The sequence below is a fragment of the Pelobates fuscus genome, chromosome 3 (genome assembly GCF_036172605.1).
Source record: "Pelobates fuscus isolate aPelFus1 chromosome 3, aPelFus1.pri, whole genome shotgun sequence".
Taxonomy (NCBI): Eukaryota; Metazoa; Chordata; class Amphibia; order Anura; family Pelobatidae; genus Pelobates; species Pelobates fuscus.
The window spans coordinates 415,276,004-415,281,775 of record NC_086319.1 but is presented as its reverse complement, the minus strand read 5'-3'; the positions used below and the strand labels follow the sequence as shown (position 1 = coordinate 415,281,775).

General features: G+C 39.7%; 1 pseudogene; it reads left to right on the top strand.

The window, feature by feature from the left end:
- Window positions 1–2,408: 2,408 nt before the first annotated feature.
- LOC134602061 (olfactory receptor 11L1-like) lies at window positions 2,409–3,348 on the top strand (annotated as a pseudogene).
- Window positions 3,349–5,772: the final 2,424 nt, after the last annotated feature.

Below are 5,772 nucleotides of genomic sequence, written 5' to 3'. Positions count from 1 at the left end.
GTAGCACCACCACTCAAAAAACACTGAATAAACAGACGCAGAACTGTAGCCGTCTCTATATTTTAAAGTAAATTAAGTCATACAATTCACCACCCTCATTTTCTAAAAGGGGAAAAATTAGTATGGGTCACTTTACCACCAGTGAAGTTCAGCCCACCCCCGGCTCCAACCAAGTGACTGAAATCCTCTAAGATGGCACCTATATACCAGTGGTCTAAGCATCTTCCCACCTTGGCCTAAAAAGGGGAGATGATTCCACAATTAAAAATCGCTGCCATATACACGTCCACTGATAGGAGACGCGGAAGGTATTAAACTGATCAGAACAATACTAAACTCACCACTCCTATCTGGTGGCACATTAGCTTGCCCGCGCAGTGCCCCCAAATTTCAAGTAAGAGGATCGACCAAGCATCTTCTTCCATCTCCCTGTTACAGAAATCACTGCCATATCCATAGAAATTGTACATAATATCCAGGATAGTTTTAAAGGGCCAAATCTTGTCGCCTGTTGAAAGAGGTGACCTTGCTCGGGTCCCAGGTTTGCGGTTCCTAAAATGGCTGCCATATACACGTCCACTGATAGAAGACGCGGAAGGTATTAAACTGATCAGAACAATACTAAACACACCACTCCAAGTGCTGTTATTTATTTAAATTTTTTGGGGTGAGGCTTTACAGGACAGAGTGCTTCTCCACGGGACATGTTAACTCACGGGCAGCTGGCTCATCAAGGAACCAGAGCAGCTTGAACGAGGTGACCTTGCTCGGGTCCCAGATGTGCGGTTCCTAAAATGGCTGCCATATACACGTTCACTGATAGGAGACGCGGAAGGTATTAAACTGATCAGAACAATACTAAACACACCACTCCAAGTGCTGTTATTTATTTACATTTTTTTGGGTAAGGCTTTACAGGACAGAGTGCTTCTCCACGGGACATGTTAACTCACAGGCAGCTGGCTCATCAAGGAACCAGAGCAGCTTGAACGAGGTGACCTTGCTCGGGTCCCAGGTGTGCGGTTCCTAAAATGGCTGCCATATACACGTCCACTGATAGTAGACGCGGAAGGTATTAAACTGATCAGAACAATACTCCACTCCTATCAGTAGGTCCCCCCATTGTGATTTATGCCCCCCACCCACCGCGCAGGGGTGGGGGCCAGGGGGGAGGACAGTAGGTCCCCCCATTGTGATTTATGGCCCCCACCCACAGCGCAGGGGTGGGGGCTGGGGGGGAGGACAGAAGGTCCCCCCATTGTGATTTATGGCCCCCACCCACCGCGCAGGGGTGGGGGAGGACAGTAGGTCCCCCCAGTGTGTATCAGGGTCCCTGAGGACAGGTGTCAATCCATACCTGCCAAGTGGAACAGTCTCTATTCCGCTCTTTGTCAGTGTGTATCAGGGGCTTTGAGGACGGAGAACAGTCTCTATTCTGCTCTTTGTCAGTGTGTATCATGGTCTCTGAGGATGGGGAACAGTCTCTATTCTGCTCTGTGTCAGTGTGTATCAGGGGCTTTGAGGACCGGTGTCAATCCATACCTGCCAAGTGACCCTATGTCAGGGGAACAGTCCCTATTCTGCTCTGTGTCAGTGTGTTTCAGGGTCTCTGAGGACAGGTGTCAATCCATATGTCAAGGTGTCAATATGTCATATGTCAGGTGTCAATCCATATTCATTGTGATTTAGGAATGTTAGGTGATTTCTGCCCTTTATGGATTAAAACCAGACTCTGCATCAACTGTGTAATTTTCCATGGGAGTTTTGCCATGGATCTCCCTCCGGCATGCCCCAGTCCAGGTGTTAGTCCCCTTAAAACAACTTTTCCATCAATTTTGTGGTCAGAAACAGTCCCTGTGGGTTTTAAAATTCGCCTGCCCATTTAAGTCAATGGCGGTTCGCCCGGTTCGCTGGTTCGCGAACGTTTGCGGAAGTTTTCGTTCGCCGTTCGCGAACCGAAAATTTCGGGTCCGCGAAATCACTACTAGAGACAACATGCACAAACTATGAGAGGAGTTTGTGTTCCAGGTCCCTCACCCTGTTCTTGTTTTCGATTTCACACCTGTATGTCTCTCTCTAACCAACAGAAACTTTCATAGCGCCATGTTCCGCTTTGCAAAACTGTCTAACTGTATGATCCTTAACAAAGTCATAAACCTCATGACTGTACTCAACACTTCAAAAGATGTCTAACAATTACCTTTCTTTTATCTTAAAGCGATATCAATAAATTGTATACCTTCTGTACTTTTGTTACGTTGTTACAAATGTCTTAATATACAAAATAAAAAATTATAAAGAAAATAAAAAAAAATATTACAGGTGTGATGTAGAACATGACTGTAAATTAAAACTAAAAGAAAAATAACAGCAATCTTAACACTGTCCTTTTTTGTTGTACTCAGGTAATGCAAGTCATTAACCAGACAATAGTTAATGAGTTCCTTCTGCTTGGATTTCAGAATCTTTACGGCTTCAGGATATTGGTTTTTTTTTTTTGTCTTTATTTCTTTCCTTGTGACAATATGTGGAAATCTTGTGATTATCTGCCTGGTGGCATCCATCTATAATCTACAGTCTCCAATGTACTTCTTCTTAACACAACTGTCCTTTTCTGATTTAATTCTAACTACAACTATTGTACCCAACACACTTTATATTTTATGGGATGAAGGGGGCACTATGTCTTTTTCAGGTTGCATTATTCAGTTTTATTTTTTCGCTTGTTCTGAATCCTCTGAATGTTTCCTTCTGTCCATAATGGCTTATGACCGATATCTGGCCATCTGTTACCCTCTGCGATATGCCACCTTAATGAACCATGTGTTTTGCATTAAACTTGTTATTGTGTCTTGGCTTGCAAGCGTTTCTATAGTATTGATTGAAACAATATCAATAACACAACTTCAGTTTTGTGGATCATATATTATTGACCATTTTTTCTGTGACTTCATTCCACTAATAGAGCTGGCTTGCTCAGACACTTACTCCCTCGAGATTGGAGTTTTCTTCTCAGTTATTCCTGTTGCTGTTTTCCCTCTGATAATTATTATCCTGTCCTATGTATACATTGTCCAAGCTATACTTCGGATCTCCACAAATACTGAGCGAGGGAAAGCCTTCTCCACCTGCAGCTCTCATCTGACAGTGGTTTCCATATTTTATTGGACACTTATAGGAAGCTACATGATCCCCTCCAAAGGAAAATCATTGGCTGTCAGCAAAGTGGTATCCTTGTTGTACACTGTAGTGACTCCCATGATTAACCCGATCATATACAGCCTTAGGAATAAAGACATCAAAGTAGCCATGAGAAAAATAAATCTTAAAAATTATGGAACATTTTAAAAATAATAGCCATATACTGCACTGCATAACATATGTGAATGTATTTTGTTTTGTTAGATAACTTAGAACTGCAAATGTTGATACAACTGGTGATAGATACCAGAGACGTAATATTACAATTCTATTTTGAGTTGTAATTAGGTAGACAGTCAAATATGTTAAAACTAGACATAGACCAAGTAGAATGCAATACTATTATACATACATGGTAAGTTTCATTTCTCTCAGATGGCTAGAACTTATAACTTGTATTATTCAGTATTAATATTAATACTACTGGCATTTAAAAAGTGCCAACATATTCCACCGTGCAGTACAATTTGTAAAAAAGACAGTACAATATACACACACCAATACAAAAGGTAACAAGGGCTCTGCTTGTGAACTAATAGTAAATATACCAGGATTGGCAAAAGAAAAGGTCCAACTGTCAACCTGAAGAAGTACTACCACAAATAGGACCGTATTCAGGTCTGAAATCCATGTTCACTGTAATATTCAGGAAAATAAGATAGAGTTATCAGAAAATGTAGATTATTATTCCCTTTGTATTGAATAAACAAAAATATTGTATTATTTTTCTCTAATAAAATGAAAAGTAATAGGTCAGACTTAAACTGTTATATTAGTCAAAAGATTCAGGAACCTTGATAGACTACAAGCTACAAACTATAATGAGAAAGTAATCTTGGTCATGATGGAGACAAACCGATCAAGACAAAAAAATAGGCAAAACTGCAACTAATGGGTGATTCATGTCTGTAGACAGTCTCATCTTTCTGCTCTAAAATCTAGAATAAAACTGTAAACAAAACAGGGTAGTACTAGCGCTAATTTGCAAAAAGTGAATAACGTATGAGCAGCTTTAACACCAAGTTCTTATCTTTAAGAGTGAGTTCAGTGGTAGTGTACTGGTGAAGCGCTATAAGATATTGAATTTATAACAATCGTGTATTTTCCTATTTACAATTGGTGAATAAACTTTGACATGTGAATATATGCATAAACAGTACCTTTTAGGTATATACAAAGGTGTCCTAAGATGGTAATCAGTACCTTAAAAAGAAACAAAATATACCAAACATAGTGTAAACTGTGACAAAAATAAAAATAGATTTGAATAAAGAGGGAAAATTCCCACTCACACTTTGAAGAGCTAATATTGTATAGCTCAATTTGATCGCCTGTGGGGTCCGTGAAGGCGACCCTATCCCTTCTTTTTGCTGGATATTGTTGTCTTTAAAACTCTGAAACGTTAAAACATATATATGGTGCAGTACCGTATGGTTCCAAATGTGTGTGAAAAAAGAACAGATTTGTACTCACAGACACAGAGCCATCCACATCGGCTCTGATCACGGGTATATGTGGTTAAGGACCACACACCTTCTTTAAGAGCAGGAACAATGCCACCAGTGTTTATAGAAATATAAGTATATTTATTACATAAAACTATTTATAACAATAAAAAACTATATATAGCAATATAAAAACACTGTGTGGGCATAAAAAAGTCCAAATGAATAAAGACCGGTATTCTCCAAGTTCCAGGACGCGTTTCGCTTCAACAGCTTCTTCAACTGGATAAAAAAGTCTCTATTTCTTCTTTGGGACCTGTTCCTGCTTTTATACGTCTTTAAGAGTCCAATCCTTAATTAAGAGTCCGTGATTTCGCGGGCTATCTCCATGGGAACGGTGACGCCCTGCGATTCACGTCTCGTTTTCGTGTATTTCCGGGTTTCCGCATCACTTCCGGTCACGTGTCTCTCGGCCGTTACGTAATGCGTTCCACCTTGCGGTTCACTCGGCCGATATCCGGAAGTGTGTGGTACCATTCCACAATGATGAGGGATAGATGTAGGGATAAGAAAGGCAATACATTCTTAATGGCAAAGGTTCACATGTGGAGAAAGGTTGATTTTTCCTAAATCTTATACTTAAAAAGTGGGGGATAAATATATATGATTCTAAATGCATGGGGCCATAAATTTATGGCAAAGAGACCAATAGTTTTATATAGAAACATTGTAGCAGCAGGGGAAATGAATCGTATACATGTATAGATAACCAGGATCATAAAGTGCATAAATTATTTTCATAGTGAATCCTTGCTATAGACGTCCAAACGGGGCGTTAATAGAGAGATCTAATGTGGCAACTAGGCCATTATTAGAAATGTATACATAACTGGGACCATACAGTGCATAAATTTAGTCTTAAGGGATCCTAGCTATAAGCAGCATACACGGGCATATGTAAAAATATCCTATATATAAAAATAACAGAACTACAAAGGTATACAAAGACCTAATTAAAATCTATCATAAGAACGATAACCTCCTAAAATTGAAATAAAACATATATTTATCTTAAAAAGTGGCACATCTCAAAGTCCGTGTTAAGACCATATGGGATGAGCGTATT